The sequence below is a fragment of the Sminthopsis crassicaudata genome, chromosome 4, assembly GCF_048593235.1.
Source record: "Sminthopsis crassicaudata isolate SCR6 chromosome 4, ASM4859323v1, whole genome shotgun sequence".
In the NCBI taxonomy this organism is placed as follows: domain Eukaryota; kingdom Metazoa; phylum Chordata; class Mammalia; order Dasyuromorphia; family Dasyuridae; genus Sminthopsis; species Sminthopsis crassicaudata.
The window spans coordinates 371,074,888-371,096,720 of record NC_133620.1 but is presented as its reverse complement, the minus strand read 5'-3'; the positions used below and the strand labels follow the sequence as shown (position 1 = coordinate 371,096,720).

The 21,833-nt window shown below is 37.9% G+C and overlaps 1 long non-coding RNA gene across 1 annotated transcript; it reads left to right on the top strand.

Moving 5' to 3' along the window:
• Positions 1-402: 402 nt before the first annotated feature.
• LOC141539372 (uncharacterized) lies at positions 403-14,724 on the top strand. Its single transcript, XR_012481283.1, has 4 exons — positions 403-577; positions 7,918-8,008; positions 8,833-8,877; positions 14,341-14,724. It is a non-coding gene; the product is annotated as an uncharacterized LOC141539372 (long non-coding RNA).
• Positions 14,725-21,833: the final 7,109 nt, after the last annotated feature.

Here is a 21,833-nt window from a genome sequence, read left to right as displayed (position 1 = left end):
TAACTACTCATTTAGGGACAAAAACCAGATTTATGATTTCAGTAGGACAGGGAACTCCTAGGTGAGAAAACCTCCCTAATAATTTGGATGGGCAATTGGTAATTTATATTTTGAGAAAATTGCCCCAAACACTAAAATGTTCAATGGCATGCTCAGAGTTAACCACTGGGTATCAAAGGTAGAATATGAACCCAGTTCTTCCTGGCTTTTATGCTAACTCTGTTCACTACATGACTCTGTAAGAGAGTAAGACTAATGAGTTTATGCAATTGCTTCACTAAAATCCAATTCACCCACAAGTCTAGACATCAACCTATGATATCATTGGTCCTCTTTGAAAATGAAAGACAAACAATCCATGCTACTACTCGACTACTACATATTTATGATGAATAACAAATAATAGCTCATATTAACTTAGTGCTCTGTGGTTACAAAATGATTTCACATATATCTTCTCAGTTGATCTTCAAAACAACCATGCAATATAGATAGTGAGAGATTATTATTACCACTCTACAGATGAGGAGACCAAGACATTTGAAGTAACTAGCCTGAGATCAAGGAGATCCACACAGTAAGTGACTGAAATGTGATTAGCTTTTAAGACCTTCCCAGCCTGAACCCCTTCCTACCTTTTCAGCCTCTTGCATTTTACTCCCTTTCACACACTCTTACCATCTAATTACCCCAGCTTCCTTGGTGTTCCTCACATGACTCTTCAGGAGGCCATTCCCTCCATTGCCGATGCCTTCCCTCTGAGATAGCCTTCTATTAACATTGCATATATCTTGTAAATACCTGGTTATTTAAATGTAGTCTCACTCATTAGAATGCATGTTCTTTGAGGTCAGAGATCACATTTTCATCTGTCATTGTGTCCCTTAGCATACCTGGTAGATGGGAAGAGCTTAATAAGTAAGTGCTTGTTGACTGACTGACATGGCTTCAAAGTCAGGGTCTCTTTCACTATAGCATGTGACTTTGACCACAGATGGAGCAGCAAAAAAGGAATGGCTAAAAAGATAACATGAAAGGTATTGGGCTATTGGAGAATGGAATTACCCAGGGACCCAGTGAGTAGTAGTAGTAGTAGTAGTAGTAGTAGTAGTAGTAGTAGTAGTAGTAGTAGTAGTAGTAGTAGTAGTTTATACTAAGAATAATACTGGGGATGGGTGCTCTTCTTATCCCCACTAAAACTGAAGAAACAAGATTAAGTAATTTGTCCAGGTTCACACAGCTAGTAAGTGTCTGAGGAAAGGTACAACTTCAGGTCTTCCAGCTCTCTATCCATTCTGCCACCTCCCCACCTCTCAACTGTTTGAGGGCTACTCAGTGGAGTTTTGGGTCTCTCCAGTCTTTGCCTTTCCACCCCACATCCCCTTCCCAAGAATATTTAATCATGTATTTTACCGTTAGCTCTCCTACTTGGGATTGGGATTAGAAGAGAGAGAGACTATTCAAATTCCTCTCTTTGTGAAAAGAGCAGATTTGTGGGAAATGGGGGGACAATTCCCACAACTCATAAATTCTATGACTGGGACTTGAACCAATATTTTTCTCATTCCAATATACCATGTTATCTAGGCTACTTACCTCTTGTGTGGAAATAGAAACCCTAATGGGAGGCACGTGTTGGTAATGGGACATTCTACATTTCTGATTATTGCCTTTATATTTGCTCAGCTCTTTAGAACTTGGGTGCATAACAAACGAATTAATTTCCAAGGCAGAAGAAGAAGCAGATAATGTAACTGATGACTTCAAGAAAGGCTTGAACTCTGGATCTCAGTTTCCCCTTTTGTAGAATGAAATAGTTGACCTGGAAGATTTTTTTAATTTAATATTTTATTTTTCCCCCAATTACACATAAAACAATTTTTTACATTTGTTTTTAAAACTTTGAGATCCAGATTCTCTTCCTATGGCCACTCTTTAAAGCAAGCACATATGAAGTTATGCAAAATTCTGGATGATTCTGATGATTTTGAAAGTCCTTTTTAGCATCTGCATTCCATATGTCTCTGATTCTATGACATGACTCTCCTTCTTTCCTATCTCTCTCTATATATGTGTTTTTCTTAAGTGTTGGTATATTGATCATCTACTCCTTCTCTGAAAGCACTGGTATGGACTTATACTTATGATATGCTCCCCGACTCCTTCCCACTCCCAATTCTCCAATCTTATAGCATGCAAGTTATTTTAGCTCTGTATGTCTCAGTTTCCTTATCTGTAAAATGGGAAAATTGGGCTAGAACACCTTTGAGGTACCTTACAGTTCTAAATCCACAGTCCCATGATTCTTTAAATATCTGTATATAAAATTATCTACTGTTTTCACTCTCTAATATCTACCTAGAAGAAGAGTGGCTTTTGTTAGAAATTATGCAAAAATATGGTATGAATAACCTTTAAGGATCATAGGAAAATTTAAAATAAAACTGGAGGCATAGAAATTAGTGCTAGAGCAATTATATTTTTAATGGATCAGAAAACAAAGATTGATGGTAGAGAGCATCCAGGCATAGTGCCCAGGGATTCCAAGAAGCCAGACAAAAGATGTAGATACATGTCAGTGGTGATGACTAGACGCTCCCAACAAAGGTGATCCTTGTCAGGGATTTTGTGCCACTGTAATAGCAGGTGAAGATTGAGGAAGCCGCCACCTTGGCGCTGCTTTCAGAAACTCAAAAGCAGTGATGAGCAGGCATGCTGGGGCCTGAGCCAGGTGAGTACCTGGCTGGCTGGGAGAAAGAGCAGTTAAGCCTTGGGGTTGAGATGCTCTCTGTTTTCCCTTCAGGAGTGAAGGATGAACTCACTTCTGCTTTGATTTCTGGCACTTCTGGGCAGGTGGACACTTCTGCTGGCAGGGAGGGGGTGCACACTTGGGAGCGCACTTAGGAGGAGGTTGGCAGGGCTGCTTGGTCTGCTGCTGTGGAGGACAACATTGCTGCTGTGGGGGGCAGCACTGCTGCTTTGGGGGGCAACACTGTTGCTGCTGTTGCTGAGACATTCTGGGAGAGTCTGTAACTTTAAGAACAAGAGAGGGAGACAGACATGAAGGAAACTGGGTCAAAGGATAAAATTTGTAGAACATATAGTTGCCTCTGTCAGCAACTTAACTGCTTTCTAAACAAAGGCATAGAGCACAGAATTTGAGATTTGGGTATGACCTTAAAGAATGACTAAGTCAGATCCCCTCAATTTCCTGATGAAAAGACTGAGGTCCAAAGATGGCAAGGGGATGTTGTACAACCAGTGTGTGTCTACACCAACAACAGGGCCAGGGTCTCCTGACTTAATTCAATGATTTTTCCAACATACTATCTAGCCTTTGAAAAGTAGCTCTCAGCTTTCTGGGGTGTCATGGATTCCTAGGGCATTCTCATGAAGTCTATGGATTACTTTTCAGAATAAAATAAAATACATAAGATTACAAAGGAAAATAATTATATTGAAGAATGACCATCTAAAAAATTTTAATACATTCATGGATCCCAGGTTAAATGGCTCTACTAGTTGTCTTATATTAATTCCTGTTTTTCCTTACCACTTTTGCATCTCAGAGTCAATATGGCAGTTTGATTTTCTGTCCTTGGCCCTCATTTATTCCAGTTTCCTAACCTACCTTCTACCCTACTCTTTCTTTATATCCCTGACTAAAAGTTGCCCCCCCAGAATACCAAGTGTCAGTTGAATCCCCACATCTTGTGGGAAACAACCTCTTCCTGCTCACAAGTTCTTCAAGAGATCTAGACCATGGTAAGAAAGTTATAATTCTCCTTGTAGATGCTGTTCTTTCATCTTAATTCATTTGTAGCCAAAGAAATTATCTGGCATGAGTTGGCTTGGACCAAAGTCCCTGAAAATATTGATGGTTGTGGATACCAGTTCAGATGAAAAAAAAAATTAAGTCCCTGGGGTCTAAGGAGAGAGGGAGGGAGATGATCCCAAAGGCAAAGCCAACCCCATTTGACTAGCTACCATACCCAGGTATGTTCAGTCAGCATGAAACAGAAAGTAAAGAAAGGGGGAAGCAGAGAGAAGCAATGAGAGATCTCTGTTCCCTGAAATATGAAATTCTCAGACTTACCCAAGTTCACCAGCAAGATGGATCAGAAGTCAGATGAGTTGGAGTGCTCTAAGCCAGCTCTTCTTTTATAGGGTCTTTGAGTCCTGCCCAAAGCAATGAGGTGGCCCAGGATTGGGGTGTCCTAATTAATTCCCAGTGACAACAATATCCACAATCCTTCCTCAAATTTCTGGCTTTACTCACCCCGTCAGGACTGGCAGCCTCCCTCTTGGCTTTATTTCCTTCACCCAACTTCAGGATGGCAGCGCCCTGGCTCCCACCTCCTAGTAGTTTACAATGCCTGGGTTCCTTGGATTTCCAAACCCACCCATGGCTTTTGACTTAGAGGCTTGGCATCTGGGATGGTCCAGGTATCCTGGTCAATAATGAATCATAGGGTGGGGGCTGACTATCTTTAAGGGGATTTGAGCAGGTTTCCCTGGGAGTAGGGGGGTTTGAGTACTTGAGTAAAAAATAGGAATAGCAGAACTTTGAAGGGGGACAGGAATGATCCACCCAATATGTAACTGACAATCTATTGGATTCCATTAAACCCAGAAATTCTCTCATTTTTATTTCACATGAGCTCCATGCCTGGACCTTCAAGGACAACCAGGCTCAAAGTATCTGTAATTTTTTGACAGATTTGTCAAATTTCTTTTTTGCTCTCTGAGTGTGAAAACCATTAAGCTCCATGATCTAGAGCTGGCAAGTTACCAAGAAAGGTGTTTATCTTTATCTCCCTCTATAAAGTAACCCAGACTTTTTGGTTCCCAAGGAGGTGATTATAATAAAGGTGGAGGGCCTGTGGGCAATGAAGCATTGCAATGTAGTGAGCTCATGATGGGGAAATACCTGATTAGGTCCTGATTAGAGAATCAAGCTCTTCCATAGAATCCTGAGAAGTCACTTTTGGGGTTATCTAGTCCAATCCTTCATTGTACAAATGAATGAGTATCCTGAAGCCCAGAAAAAAAGAAACAGCTTTTCCAAAGTCACACAACAATTAGTGGAAGTAGAAGGGTCAAGATTGGAATTAATTTCTCTGATTACAAATCTATTATATCTTAATGCTCCAATGTCCTTTATCTTTTTGAAGTACAAAAGTGGCTAGGTAGACTGAGCTCTCTATGGAGAATGGGAAAGTCTAAGCAAGGATCATTTGAGAGCAAGAAGAAATAGTATGGAAGAGAAGAGGAATACCATAGGAAAGAAACAGAAGTAGATAAATGGGAAAAACTTGAATTTGGGGAGAAGACTGCAGAAAGAAGGGATGGGCTGGAAAATATAACCAAGCCTCTTAAATTCTGAAAATCATGATGTGGCTGAACATGGACTAAACTCATGCATTCAAGGACAAAGAGTTTCTCCCTTCTTCTCTCTTTAATGCTAGAAGACAAAAAAAAAATCATTTTCTATTTTTCTGATTCATTAAAAAAAAAACACAAAAAAACATTCATTTTTTAAAAAACCACAATTTTCCTTATGGATTTTATTGGGAGAGAAAAATCAGAACCCAGGATAAAAATCACAAGAGAAAAAAAATAGAAGAAAAAAGAAATAAAAATGAACATAGCATGTGTTGATCTATATTTAGTTTCCATAGTTCTCTTTCTGGATGCAGATGGTGTTTTCCATCCAAACTTAATTGGGATTTCCTCATATCATTGAACCAGAGAAGAACCAAGTCTTTTATGGTTGATCATCAAACAATGTTGCTGTTCTTATGTACCGTGTTTTCCTGGTTCTGCTTGTTTCACTCAGCATCAATTTGTGTAAATCTTTCCAGGGCTTTCTAAAATCAGGTTGTTCTGTTTTTTATGGAATAAAAATATTCCATTACTTGCATATACTGTAACTATTCAGCCATTCCCCAATTGATGGACATCTACTCATTTTCCAATAAAGAAGTCCAACACTAGACTATCTAGTAGTCTGTATTACTACTGGAAACAATTTTTATTCTTCAGTCATTTTTCAGTTATATATGACTCTTTGTGACCACATTTGAGTTGGGTTTTTTCTTAGCAAAGATACTGGAGTGATTTGCCAATTTTTCTCTAGCTCATTTTACAGATGAGAAACTGAGGCAGAGTTAAATGACTTGCCCAACTTGGAGAGACTTACATCAACTGATACTGAGTGAAATGAGCAGAACTAGGAGATCATTATACATTTCAACAACAATACTATATGAGGATGTATTCTGATGGAAGTAGATATCTTCAACACAGAGAAGAGCTAATCCAATTCCAATTGATCAATGATGGACAGAATTAGCTATACCCAGAGAAGAAACACTGGGAAATGAGTGTAAACTGTTAGAATTTTTTGTTTTTCTCCCCAAGTTATTTTTACCTTCCAAATCCAATTCTTCCTTTGCAATAACAACAACAACAACAACAACAAAATTCGTTTCTGCACATATATATTGTACCTAGGATATACTATAACATATTTAATATGTATGGGAATGCCTGCCATCTAGGGGAGGGGGTGGAGGGAAGGAGGGGAAAAATTCGGAACAGAAGGGAGTACAAGGGATAATGTTGTAAAAAATTACCTATGCATATGTACTGTCAAAAAATGTTATAATTATAAAATTAATTTTTTAAAAAATGACTTGCCCAAGGTCAGCTAGTGAGATCTGAGGCTGGCTTTGAACTCATGAAGATGAGCCTTCCTGAATCCAGGGACCTAGCTACCCCTCAAGGAACAATGAAGCCTCTAAATAGAAACAGGTTCAAGAATGGTTATAGAAATGATTCATAATAGGTTTCATGAGAGGACATTCATGAGCAATGAAATATGATTGGTCCACAATCAGGAAACTAGAGAGTTTCTCATCCTGGCCCTGCCACTGTGTGACTTTGGTGAGGTCATGTCACTTCTCTCTCAATCTCTTCATTTTGTAATAAGAGTTTCTAACTTGGAGTTTGTGAATTTGTTGGACTATTTTTAAACTATTTTGTTAACTGTATTCAGTTATAATTCATAGTTATATATGTTCCCTATGTATTTTACTGTGTACGTTTGAAAACATTATTCTGAAAAAGGGTACATCAGCTTCACCAGCTGACACCAAAGTGTCTAGGACATAGAAAAGAATCCCTGATCAGGAAGGTGTCTTTCTGCTCTAAAATGTGATAATTCTAAGTTAAAGGCAGCAAGGGGATATCTCTAATCTTTGTAAGGAGACTTCATTGGGATAAATGGCCCCTACAAGAACAATGTTCCTTCCCTCATCTTACTCTGGTAATTCTTATGATCTTCCCCACCCCCAAGGATTTTACTCAGCCTTCTGAGGTCTCTTTCCTCCCCTTCCCAGCACACACACATAAGCAACTGTTTTAATAAATGTTTGGTATCTGTGTCTTCCTTCCCCTGTTCCCCTTTCTCCTTGTTTCAATGATTGTTTGGTCTAATTAAACTACACCAAAGACCAAGATTTGGCAATTGAATGGATAGATGGAAGTGAGGGAGAGTATAGGGTTGAGGATAATACCAGGTTGCAAATCATGGAAGGATGAGTATCTTCAACAGATAAAAAGAAAGACGGAAGAAAGATCTGTATTAGGGTCAGAATTCAGATGGCCTTGGAATCTAGAAGCACTAGTAATAGGTTTTAATTAGCAGGGGAAAAAATCTTCATTATGAGACAGCACTCAGTTCTCTGAAAAACAGAATTCCGCTTCTTTTTCTGACATGAGCTTCCCAAATATTCTCAGTGGACTCCTTTTCTCAGACTCAGCTCTCTGATTAACTAGATTTTTTATCTATTTCTGATAGCAGGTGAATGATTTACTGCCATCAGAACACCTTCCAATTTTCTTCCTCTATAGGCATTCTTACATAAGAAATGAAGAGACAAAGATCATCATTGCCATCATCTTCAATGGTTAATATGAAATGATCGCTGTGGAATGATGCAAGGTATTTGATTAGACTCTCATTTTGTCTCTTTCTCCAGTATACTTATATTGGAGAATTCAATTCATTTAAACACATTTTATTAAGCACCTATTATATGCCAGGTACTGTGCTAAGTACTAGGGATACAAGACCAAAAAAACCAGAATGTCAGTCTCTGCCTTCAAGGAGCTTATATCTTATTATAGAGAAACAACCATGTATACAGGTGAATGTGTATGCATATGTATGTATACATATATGTCCATCTGCATAAATGTGTCTACATATATACATGTATGTGACACATATATAATATAATAAAGAAAATTTAGAGTAGGGATTAACTAACAACTGGGAGAATTATGAAATAGTTGGTAGCATTTAAAATTGAGCCATGAAGTGAGCTTAGGGGCAACAGGCATTTATTGTGGTCCCCAGCTTGGGGAAGATAGTAACTTCTAAAAGTTAGAATGCTAGGCAGCATTGGGGGGGGTTTGTATAGTGGGGTAAAGAAAGGGAACAAGGTTGACTATATTATTTTATTTTGAAAACCTTGAGGTTCTATCAATCTCTCCTTTCCCATACCCATATCTACATTTCCAGAGCAAACTGGAACTGATCTCCCCAGCATCTTCTTTTTTTTTTCTTTAATTTTTAATTAATTGTTTTATTTTTTCTGATGATAAATGTATATTAACTTTTTAGTACATATTTCTTTATGAATTTTGTTGGGAGAGAAAAATAAGAGCAAAAGGGAAAAACCATAGGAAAAATAGAACCAAAAATGAAGTGACATAGCACATGTTGGTTTGCATTTAATCTCCATCATTCTCTTTTTGGAGCAGCATCTTCTTTCTGTTAGCCTGACTGCCCTGAACTCAGCTATCTGGGTAAGTAAATTGGGATTAATAAATCAATAAACATCCAAAAGGTAGATATTCTGTGTTCACTATGTTTGGGTTTCAGCAGATAGTGAGACAAAAAAAATCATAAGTTCTGCCTGGTCTAGTTTGCAGATATGAAAAGTATTTACACATGAAAAACTAACTAAAAATACATGTTCTGATTTAAGTAATCAATTAAGAACGCAGAGGAGGGACAGAGAGTCATTGTCATCATAAGAGGCTTCATGGAATGAAGCAGTATGACTTCCCCTGGATGTAGAATTTAGTTAGGAAAAAAAATGAGAGGGAAGACATTTGCATTGGGAGGCAGAATAATTGTGTGAACTATGTATGCAACATGTTTTGGAAAGAGTGAATAGACCAGCCTGACTGGAGAGTTCATGGAGGGAAGCAGTACCTAGATGAATAAAATTTTAAAATACATTATAGTCAATAGTGGAAGGCTTTGAACATCACAGTAATGGATTTGAGTTTTATTCTATAGACAGCCATTAAAGAATTAATAGCAAGGAAATGACTTCATAAAAGTGGTCTATTAGGAAGACTAACCAAGCACAAGTGTTAGATGGACTGGAGACTTGGGAAGAGACTGGAATAGTTAGTCTGAAAGAGAAAAGGCCATGGTGCTTTCAAAGATTTGAATGTCTTTCATATGGAAAGCTTGTTCCCAGAAAAAAAAATTAGGTAAAAATGTGAGGTAGGTAAATCTTGGCTCCAAATCAAGAAAGATGTCTTAAGGAGAAAGCTTCAAAAAATGGTATTGCGTGCCTATTTATGAATGTAGACTATATCACCACTTTATATGGAAATTTAGGGTAGATTCATGCTCAAGTACAGATTAGTTACATGATCTTTGAAGATCTTTATTATTTTGAGATTCCATCACTCTCTGATCAGTGATTAGGGAGATCAGTGAAGAAGTAATTTCTCTATTTTAGATTTTAAGTAATAAGTGCCTTTACTAGAGAGGTAGCAGCAGGAATATAGAGGAAGTGATTTGAAGTGAAAAGATATTGTGATGGAAGAATTGGCACAAGTAATGATTGATTGAATATGGAAAGAGAGAGGCAAAAATAATAGATAATTTAAATGTTGGCTGATGAAGAACAATCATGTTTTGGCCAGAAATAAAGACATCAGGAGGATGAACTAGAGTAGGAATGAGGAAGATGATGAGTTTGGGCTTGTACATGTTGATTTCAAGGTGTTCATAGGATACCCACATTGAAACATCTAATTGACTTTAATTCCAGAGAATCCACCAAACAGAATATCCACTCCTGGCTCTTAGAGCCATTGATCGTAAATAAATGGATATATGAATGAATGAATGAACAAAAAAGCATTTATTAAATATTTGCTATGTGCAAAACACTATCCTAATCAAAGGCTGAGAATACAAATACAAAATGAAGGCAATACTTGACTTGATTCAAAGAACTTAGGTTCTAATGAAGGATGATACCATATGGAGGAAGTAGAAGCCTGGCAGGGCTATTTTCATTTGGAAATATACTGGAATGTTAAATGGAGTCACTTAAGATAAGCAGAGTATTCAACAAATTCTTTCTAGCAACAACAGCAGTATTTAATTTATTATGGTTCTAGAATTTGGAAACTTGAGGGGCTTGGGGAGAGGTACCTTGAAAAAGGTAGGCAAAAGATACAAATATGTCAGCAGGCTAGGGAGAAAGCAGAGTAAGATAAAATATAACAGGGGATAGCTTAAATATAGAGGATGATAATTGAAAGGAGACTACTCTGGGTTTCTCTATACATGGAATATTAAAAAGTGGGGAAAACAAAGTTCCCCATCCTGAGAAACAGAGTTTAGATGGGGATAAGATCAAACCAAGGAGTCACTGACAGTATTCAAACCTTCAGAAACCTAGGTCTTCTCTATTGAAGTGGGCTTAATCTGTAGCCCATGTGTAAGGGGGAACTGGAGTATTGGTAAGGTAGTAAGGGATAAAGTAATCCTCCTATCTCCTTTCTTAATAGAGATCTTGGAATGACAGAGAAACTGATTGTAGCACTAGTATGAGGAAGGAAAGATACTTCTTGTCCTTCCACCTCCCCCCAAATTTTATGGGGACCAGTGGCAGATGCTGCACCTGTCACTCTGTACATCTGCATGGCACAAACTTTGACTCATAGGATAACCCCACCTATGACACAACCAAGGTTTGCCTCCCTTGCAGGCTTCTTCCTGGTCAGAAGTGACTTAACTAGTTCATGGGACAATGGGATCTTAGACTTGGAAAGCATCTTCCTCTCTATCTGATAGGGTCTCCTCTATAACACCTCTGATTAGGTCTTCAACTTCTGATCCAACAGCTCCATAAATGAGAAGATGAGAGGGAAACACTTTCTTCACAAGACAGCCCATTTTCACTGTGCCCAGAACTATGGATTTTAGAAATAGAAGTGACCCAAGAGGCTATCATATCCAATCCCCTTTTAGTATAAATAAGGAAACTGAGGCATGAAACATTTAAGTCACTTACTCAAGGTGACAAGCCTGGATTCAAGCATAAGCTTGACCATTTGCTAGATGTGTAACCTTACGGAAGTAACCAAATTTTTCTGAACCTCAGTTTCCTTGCCTATTAACTTGAGTAAGGAATAGCATGTAATAGTGAGTCAACTTCAGAGTCAGGATTACCTATGATTAAGTCCTTCTCCCTCTGACACTTGTTGGTAGTGTGACCCTGGGAAACACAAAAGTTCTTAGTGTATCAGGCAACTCTTTCAGTCTCTCTAGGAGAACAGGTATTGATTTGCATTGGCAGATAGAATTTCTTCACTGGGAGATGCTTGTACAAATGAAGTCTAGTAAAACAATAATAATAATATGGATTATATGAATATGGATAAAAATACTTACATTATTGATTTCATGAGGCTGCTTTCAGGAAAGCACTTTACAACCTTAAAGCATATTTAGAACTTTCAGGCCACGTGTGTCCATGTGTAGGAAGATACTACTCAGAAACACCTCCCCTCACTACTGCCCCCTTAGTGGCCAGAAAAAGTTAAACTCTTTTGCCCAGAAGTAGAGAATTCACCAACCACCCCTCTGTTACTGGGCCAAGGTACTATGAGTTTTACATCCCTAATGTAGGAAACCCCTAAGAATTCCAACAAGGAATGCCCAGTCCAGCTGATGATTGAAGCTGGGCTATGGATGCTAAGAATTCCATACTCCAGATGATGATAATAAAAAAGAACGTCTCTACCAAATTATTTTATTTCCTTCTTTATACATTATGCAATTAGAGGCCAAAAACTTCCTCATACTTACTTTTTTCTTCTCCCCTCCACCATTTCCCTTTTAAGATTGTATGACAATTTTTTTGTTTTCTATCTCAGTTTTTCCCTCTTTTAAAAAAAATTTTGGTTTCAGTTCCAAATTCTCTCCTTCTTTCCGTCCCTTCCCCCATCCATTGAGAAGACAAGAAACATGCTCTTGAGGAGGCTTCTTTTTTCAGTTAAAGCTTTTTCTTTTTGAAACATATGCATAGATAATTTTCAGCAATTCACCCTTGCAAAACCCTGTGTTCCATTTTTTTTCCTTCCCTTCCTCTCATCCCCTCTCCTAGATGGCAAGTAATTCAATATATGTTAAACATGTGCAATTTTTCTATACATATTTCCACAATTATCATGCTGCACAAGAAAAATCAGATCAAAAAGGAAAAAATAAGAAAGAAAACATAATGCAAGCAAACAACAACAAAAAAGTGAAAATACTATGTTGTGCTCTACATTGAGTCCCCACAGTCCTCTCTCTGAGCGCAGATGGATTTCTTCATCACAAGATGAGGAGGCTTCTTAATAGAATCACAATGGATATCAGTAGCTATCTACTAGTCCAACCTCTATCTAAAGAGAAATCTCTTCTACAAATATCTCCCCAAAAATGGGCATTGAGCCTCAACTTGAAGACCTCCTAGAAACTTCTGAATCAGATGAACCTCCTGAGTCAATCCATTCTACTTTTGGACAATTCTAAATGTTCGAAGTTGTTCCTCATATGAAGATGAAATATGTTAATCTGGAACGTTTACCAGTCTTGCCTTCTAGGACTAAGTAACATGAATCTACTACCCTCCTCTACCTGGGTAATAGATCTTCAAATATTTGAATCAACCAATCATTTATCAACTGCCAATTATGTGCCCGAACTCTACTAGATTTGGAGTATGTACACTGTTATTTAATTATATCAGTCATGTCCAACTTTTTGTGACCCCATCTGGGGTTTTCTTGGCAAAGATATTGGAGCAATTTTTCATTTCCTTCTCCAGTTCATTTGATAGATGAGGAAACTGAAGCAAAGAGGGTTAAGTGATTTGCTCAGGGTTACAAAGCTAGTAAATGTCTGAGCCAGATTTGAAGTTAGGTTCTCCTGACTCCAGGACAGGCACTCTATCTACTGGGCATGTAATACAAAGAATGAAACAAACTCATTAGAGCTCATGAAATCACCAAGCCAAATATAAGAGGAAAAAAAGGATCAAAGACAGAGCCTTAGAAGATACCCACAGTTAGTGAGTATAACCTGGACAAAGATCTAGGCAAAAAAAAAAGAACTGAGAAATGGTTCTGTCAGGTAAAAAGAAGAGCTACAAAAGAGCACGGTCATAAAAATCCAAAGAGGAGAGAGTATGATCAACAGTGTTAGAGCCTGGAAGAAAGATAAAGATTGATAAAAGGCCATTAGACTTGGAAAGTAAAAGATTTCTGGCAACTTTAGAAAGAGTGGGTTTTAGCTACATGATGAAGTCAGAATGTAGAAGTTTTAGAAGCAAAGGAGAGGAAAGCAAGCAGATTTGCTCAAAGAGTTTAGCTAAAAAAGTGAAGATAGATGAATGACAGCTAACAGTGATGATTGGATCAAGTGAGGTGTTGTGGTTTTGTTTTTTGTTTTTGTTTTTTTTAAGATGGGGCAGATATGGGTGTGCTTGTATGACAAGAATAAGCCAGTAGACAAGGAAAGATGGAAGATAAGAGAGAATGGCAGTGATAGTTGGGGCATGGTGTGGTATAGGTTGAAGTATACTGTTTGAATGATGTGAGATGAAGAGAAGCAAATTAAAACAACTCTGAGGTATCCTCATCAAGTAAGCTAAGGTGACAAAAAAAATGACAAATGCTAAAAGAGCTGTGGGAAAACAATTACTTTAATGTGCTGTTGGTAGAGATGTGAACTGGTCCACCCATTCTGGATAACAATTTGGAGCTATTTCCCTAAAGCAATCAAGTTGAAAACGTAAATAAAGCATACCATTGAACCCTGAAATGCTATTAGGTTTATTTCCTACTAGAAAAGAATATATTGAGGAAAGAGGAAAGGATCCATGTGTATAAAATATTCATTTGAGGTTTTTTGTTTGGGGTTTGAGGTTTGTTTGTTTGTTTTTTTGTTTTGTTTTGTTTTTTTAGATTATCAAAGAATTGAAAATGGAGAGAATGCCCATCAATTGGGGAATGGCTGAAAAAATTATCATATATGAAAGTGATGAAATAATAATAATTGTGCTATAAGGAATACATAGGAAATGATTTCAAAACAATAACCATTACCACCTGAGAAGACTTGTATGAATTGATGCAAAGTAAAGTTGGCAGAACAAAAAAAATTATACAATAACAAAAACCTATAAAGACAACTCTGACTTAGGAATTCTGTTCAAAAGAATGATTAACTCCAAATTCCAAAGGACTCATGATTTTAAAAATGATATCAATATATACATATATATATATACTTATTTCTAATGGGCTTTATTTTTCTTTACTTCTCAATGGGTGGAGAGGGAAGAAAGAATTTGCAATGAAAATAAAATTGAATCTGAAATAAATTTAACTTGTACTTTTTTAAAAAGCTGTATATAACACAAATTCATATTACCACACATAAATCAATTTTTCCTGCCCTTTTTATGTAGAAATGTTCAAATTTGTTGAAGTTTGTCGAATTAATCATTAAAAAAAAGAAAATTTAGGGGGAAAATGAAAAGTAGCATCATAGCAGCTATTTTACAAACCTTATGATGTCTCCTCAAGTCTCCCATAGCACCTTTTTTACCCATCCTCTGCACCTGCTCCCTTCATCCTGTATTCTTAGAGAATTAACTTAGGGTAGGGAAAGACTCAATGTCTTTCCCAGCCAAAATATGTCAGAATCAGTACTAACCCTAGGTCCTCCTGACTCTAAGGTTCTGGGTCTCTGTGTCTGTCTCTCGGAATCTCTCTGTCTGCCTCTCCGTCTCTGTCTCTCTTCTCTCTGTCTCTGTGTCTCTGTCTTTCTGTATCTTTTTTTTGTCTCTGTGTGTCTCTGTGTGTATGTATCTGTCTGTCTCTGAATCTTGGTTTTTCTTTCTCTGTCTCTGTCTCTATCTCTGTCCCTCTGTATCTATCTCTATGTCTCTTTTTCTGTCTCTTTCTCTTTGTCTCTGTCTCTCTATCTGTGTGTGTGTGTGTGTGTGTATTTGTCTATCTCTGTTTCTGGGTCTTGGTCTTTCTTTCTCTTTGTGTCTCTATCTCTGTCCCTTTGTAAATCTCCCCCTCTCCCCCTCTCTCTCCCTCTTTCTCTCCCCCTCTCCCTCTCTTCCTCTCCCCCCTCCCCCTCTCTCCCTCTCTTCCTCTCCCCCCTCCTCCCCCCCCTCTCTCTCCCTCTCCCTCTCTCCCTCTCTCCCTCTCTCCCTCTCTCCCTCTCTCCCTCTCTCCCTCCCTCTCCCTCTCTCCCTCCCTCTCCCTCTCCCTCTCCCTCTCCCTCTCCCTCTCCCTCTCCCTCTCCCTCTCCCTCTCCCTCTCCCTCTCCCTCTCCCTCTCCCTCTCCCTCTCCCTCTCCCTCTCCCTCTCCCTCTCCCTCTCCCTCTCCCTCTCCCTCTCCCTCTCCCTCTCCCTCTCCCTCTCCCTCTCCCTCTCCCTCTCCCTCTCCCTCTCCCTCTCTCTCTCTCTCTCTCTCTCTCTCTCTCTCTCTCTCTCTCTCTCTCTCTCTCTCTCTCTCTCTCTCTCTCTCCACACACACCCATCCCTCCATTCCCTTTCTATTTATATATCCCCATACACTCTTCATTCAACGGGAAATGTTAAGAATAAAGTTTTCCATGTTAAAACATAGAATTGTGGAATGTTAAAACGAGGAACAACTTTAGAGCTCATCTAAACCATCGTCCTATCCCAGGTCTGTGGTAAGAGGCAGAGGAGAACACAGGTGGCTTTTCTCTCAGCCTCCCCCTCCTTCCCCACACCCACTCTTCCACTGGGCCAGTAAGAAAAAAGGCCCCACCTCCCACCGGGAGAACAGGTGGCGCTGTTTCCTCCTCACCTGTGAGAGCTTGTCTCTGGAAGTGAAAAGTCCATCATCTGGTTCTCAGTGAGGGTGTGTCAGATATTACTCGTGTGCCCCTGGATCCTTTTACACACATAAGCAAACATCCTCTGAACTCCACCTTTAAGAAGCACTCCTGTCTGCAGAATCCCTTCAAACCAGATCCGAAAGAGATTACCAAAAGAGAGAAAAATCAATCAACAGACACAAAGTGAGCATGCACTTTAAGCACTGTTAGGCAATTAAATAAAGTATAACTCTTCCCTCAAAGGGGTTATATTCAGGAGTTTGCTGGAGCCAGCTCATGATAGCTCTGAATAACTGTTAAATTTCATTTTACACCTTGGAAATTAACCAAATACTAGAAATCAGAGCTATATTTATTGTTTTGCTGATTGAACTTTAAAAAAAAAAAAGTTTGAGAAAATGCTAATAACTCAGATTAAACTTTAATGTGTACTGTGAATACCTTTTTTTTTTTTTTTTTTCCCAAAGCAGTGGTTGTTAAACATTGATTAGCATCTTAGTGTTCACAACTAATAGATGAAAATCAAAGTGACTGAGTATGGACTCAATATTTTTTGGTAAGAAAACTTTTCCATTGAAGGTGAGAGATCAAAACTGGGGGGTAGGAGACCCAAAAAGTGTAAAATAACTACTTCAAAGGATAAGGCTAGAAGCATGGAGGAATAAGGAGTTCTTCAAGCACAAATGAGAGCAGGATGAAAGACAGAATGAATTTGGCAAAAAATATTTATTAAAAGCCTACAATGTGCTAAGCATTGTACTAAATACTTTGAATACCAAAACAAAAGTTTAACAGTGTCTCCCCTCAAAGAATTTATATTCTATTGGGTGGAGACAATATATATCCAAAATGAAGAAAAGATAAGTGGGAAGATGGCACAAGGAGCTGGGCCATCAAGAAGAAGCTTTATAAATGGTCCCAGTTGAGCTACAACTTTCCTTCCATGGTGATTATGGGTTAGACTTAGTAACAGAGAAATGGGACACTGGAGAGATTGGGGGAGGGAGGGAGAATTAATTGAATTTTTTTTAAATATCCATTTCATTTCTATTCTAAGGGTTCTTGAGGGAGGCTTACAACTAAATAAAATAATTTGATAATATTCGCTTTATTTTTATCTCTTTTATTCATTTCTGAATGGAAATTTTCATTTTTCATTTTCATGACATCTGCAAAATAATTTACTACATTTTTCAGTATTTTAGAAAAGTACTTTATTAATTCAATATTTTTAATTTTCTGTTTTGCTAACTTTTTCTTGTTATGGGGTGGTGAGGATGTGCTGGTAAATGGGGGGAGAGGTAGAGCACTAAAGTAGTTAAATATGGTAACAAATATTTGGAAGTCCAGCCAGGAGGGCCTTTCTTATTCATTTTCCCTGAAATCTTTTGTAATTCTTCCCCTTCCAGCACAGTTCCCTCCCTTTGTTCACATCTCATATGGAAAGCTGATATACTTAACTATATATATGGAAGAAAGGTAGAGGCTAATAGTACACTGGATAAAGTATGTGTGTATGTGTAATATAGTGTGAGTGTGTGTGTATATAAATATATATATATATACACACATATGTTTTTATATTTACAGATGACTATATGTGATACTAGCTAACATTTATAGAGTAAGGTTTTCAAAAAGCTTTATAAATATCATTTCATGTGATCCTTACAACAACCCTGGGAGGCAGGTGCTATTTTTTGTTGTTCAGTCATTTTCATCATGTCTGACTCTTTATGACAAAGATGGCAAAGATACTAAAGTGGTTTGTCATTTCCTTCTCTAGTTTGTTTTACAGATAAGGAAATGGAGGCAAGCAAAGGTAGGTGAGTGACTTTCCCAGGTTCACACGGCTAATAAGTTATCTGAGGCTGGATTTGAACTCCAGGTTCAGCTCAGCTCTCTATACATTGTGCACGTATGTGTCCCTATCTGTTAAAATCTTCACTTTACAGATGAGGAAACAGATAATAAACAACTTGCTTAGAATTACATAGTTCATGCTTGAGTTGGGTTTTTAATTCAGGTCTTCCTGATTCTGAGTACAATGTTCTCTCTACTTTAGGGTGTGTGTGTGTTTTTCAGGGTCCAAGTAGAGACTGGATAACTGGAGGTCTCCATGAAGCAGAGCCTTGGAGAGAAAGAACATGAGTCTGTGATGAGAAAGGGAAGAAATACGAGGTTTGAAATTATGGAATATTTTGAAGTCCAGACCATCAAATCACAAGATTTTAGAGTCAAAAATTATCTTAGAGAAAATTATCTAGACACCAGAATCATAGAACTTGGATCAAAGAATATTGTGTAAGGAAGCTATTCAGCAACCTACTGATCCAACTCATATCCTCCTCAAAATCTCCTCCAATAAACTAATTAACAAGTATTTATTGACCATTTATTAGGTGCCTGGCATTGTTCAAGAAAGGTCCTGAATAAAGTAAAAAATAAAACAACCGCAGCCCTCAAGGAGTTTACCTTCTATCCAGAGAGACAACAAATACATCAATAAGGCCATAAAGAAAATTAATAAAAGATAATTCTTTGGGTGAGAGGAAAAGGGTACTAGTACCTGAAAGGTTAAGTGAGGGAGAGATCCACTGTTTTTTGACATAGCCCATGGTCAGCTTCCTTCAAGTCCTAGCTAAAATTCCTCTTTCTACAAGAAGCCTTTCAGGATTGTCCTCAATTCTAGTGTCTTCTCTCTGTTAATTATTTCCAATTCATTTTGTCTATGTTTTAATTATTCATAGTGGATTGAATGCTGTCTTTGAGCTCTTTGTCAGCTAGGGACTATTGGAAGGGTTTTTGTTAATTTGTTTTGTTTTGCTTTTTCATTTCTTTTTATCCCCAGTGCTTAACACAGTGCTTCTCTCATAGTAAACTCCCTTTACAGTAAGCTCCAATTACAAAATCCCCCTTAGCTTACACATAAGGAAACTTATACATAATGGGCAGAGAGAAATGTCTTGCCCAAGATCCTACAAATATCAGGTAGAAAAGGACAATTCAAAGTCATGTCTTTTGACTCCAAATCTTAGACTCCTTCCATAACATCACACCACATCACTTCAAGTCTCCAAAAGGTAATAGATACAAAAACAAAAGCCACATATGATGTTATAACAAAGGGTTGGGGTAAAAAATAATTGGCTCAAAAAGGACTGCAATATTATTATAATGGCTGTAATACAGGAGCCAAGAAAACAAGGAGAGACAATTGAGAGACTAAATGAAGAAAATAAAATATATTTGCCAAGAAAACCTCAAATAGGGTCACAAAGAGTTAGACATCACTGAAAAACAACTCAACAGCAAAATTAGGTAGTTGAGACAGTCTCCATCCTCTCCAAATATTTCAATAAGGTAATGTGGTCCAAATAGAACTTGTAGATGATAAATAGAAAAAAGGTATAGGGTTGCCACACAATCCTCTGCCTTATCAATCTGAGTCTAATTGACACTCCTGAAAGTTAATCTCTCTGAGAAAAAAATACCATATCTAAAGTCTTCTGCTTAGTCCTGGCACATCTTTTAGGAAGCATATTGAGCTCAAGATGGACTTTGTGAGGATGACCAGGCTTATAAATGGGCTGGAGACAATTCTTTGTACACACTAAACTCCTATCAGTGTATTGATACTAAATTGAAATGAATTTAAATTTAAATGGAAACTATGCCATGTGAGGCTTAACTGGAAGACCTTGAGATGCTTAGCCTGGAGAAGAGATGACATGATAATTGTCTCTGAGTATATGAAGGGCAATGATATGGAAGAAGGATTAGATTCCTTCGTCGTGGGCTCCACAGGGAGAGTGATGGGTGGGAGCTGCATTGAGACAAAATAGGGTTGAATGTCCGAACAAACTTGCTAACAATTAAAGCTATCCCAAAGGGCAAGGGAACACTAGAGGAGGCATTGGAACCCATTTCCTCAAGCGGAAACTTGTTAAGGATGGGATGCTAGAGAGGGGGTTCCTGCTTTGATACAGGTTGAACTAGATGACATATAAGATCTGATCAAACTATGAGATTTGTTGGAAAAAATAACAGCACACTCATGAGGAGGAAAAAATGGAGAGGTCTATAGCTAGAACAATACACATATAGCCAACCCCCAACATATGCAGATATTCAACAGCATCCACTGGGTTACATATACCTGCATATTTCTGTGTTGATCTATAAATACAATTTTGTTGGTATAAATACAATGATATTCTGGTGACCCAGGCACTCCCTGTCACTCCCCTAGGACTTCTCACGAGACTGTACAGGGCTTCTCATCTAGAGCATGAAACTGAGTATGGGGTGTGGCCCCTGATGCTAGTTGTGTGACTCTGAGAAAGTGATGTAGCTCAGACCCTGGGACTCAGTTTTCTCACCTGAAAAGTAAAGGAAGTGGAATAGATGAGCTCTAAATTGTCTTCCAGTTCCAAAACTTCTGATTCCATGAGTCAGGTCATAGAGCTGGATGGCTATCTCATGGCATCTAGTGTTAAGATGTAGGGAGGTCACTGAAGCAAAGGAAATAACATTTGTAAAGCGCTTAGCACCCTGTCTGAGAAAGAGTAGGCGCTATATAGATGCTTATTCCCTTCCCCGGAAAGACTTGTTTTTTGGTCTCCACTTCCATTCATATGATGAAGCATTTAATAACCACTTACTATGTGCAAGGCAACCTAGTAGCAGAATCTAACCTCAGACACTAATATCACTCAGAGGAAGTCACTTTATCTGCCTCAGTCTTCCCAGTTGTAAAATCAAAATAAGAATAATAATAGAGTATCTACCTCCCAGGTTGTTGTGAGGATCAATTTAGGTAATTGATCACTTTACTCAGGATCAATTCAAGTAAGTCTTTCCAGACTTTTCTGAAATAAACCTGCTCATCATTTCTTATAAAATAATAATGTTCTATTACATTCATAAACTATAGCTTATTTAGCTATTCCTCAACAGACGGGCATCCATTCAATTTTCAATGATAATTACAAAGTTCTTAATGCAGTGCTATCATTAAGGCACTTATGAGGTGCAAAAGATACCAAGACAAAAACAAAGCAGTCCTAATCTACAAGGATCTTTTTTAAAAATAATAATAGCTTTTTATTTTTTTTAAATACAAGCAAAGATAGTTTTCGAAATTCAAATATTGCAAATGGGTTCCCAGTTTTTCACCATTCTTCTCCATCTTCTCCCCCTCCTCTAGACAGAAAGTAATTCAATTTAGGTTAAATATGTACAATTAAACATATTTGTACATTTATCATGCTGCACAAGAAAAATCAGATCAAAAGCGGAAAAGTGAGAAAGAAAAAAACAAACAACAACAACAACAAATGGTGAAAACATTATGTTGTGATACATATTCAGTCCCCAATGCCATATCTCTAGAGGCAGATGGCTCTCTCCATCACAAATCTGTTGGAATTAGCCTGAATCACTTCATTGTTGAAAAGAGCCAAGTCCATCATAGTTGATCATCACATAATCTTGTTATATCTGCAAGGATCTTACCATCACTGGGGCGTGGAGTATCAGGCAGCCCCCAAGTATATGAGTAAATAAAAA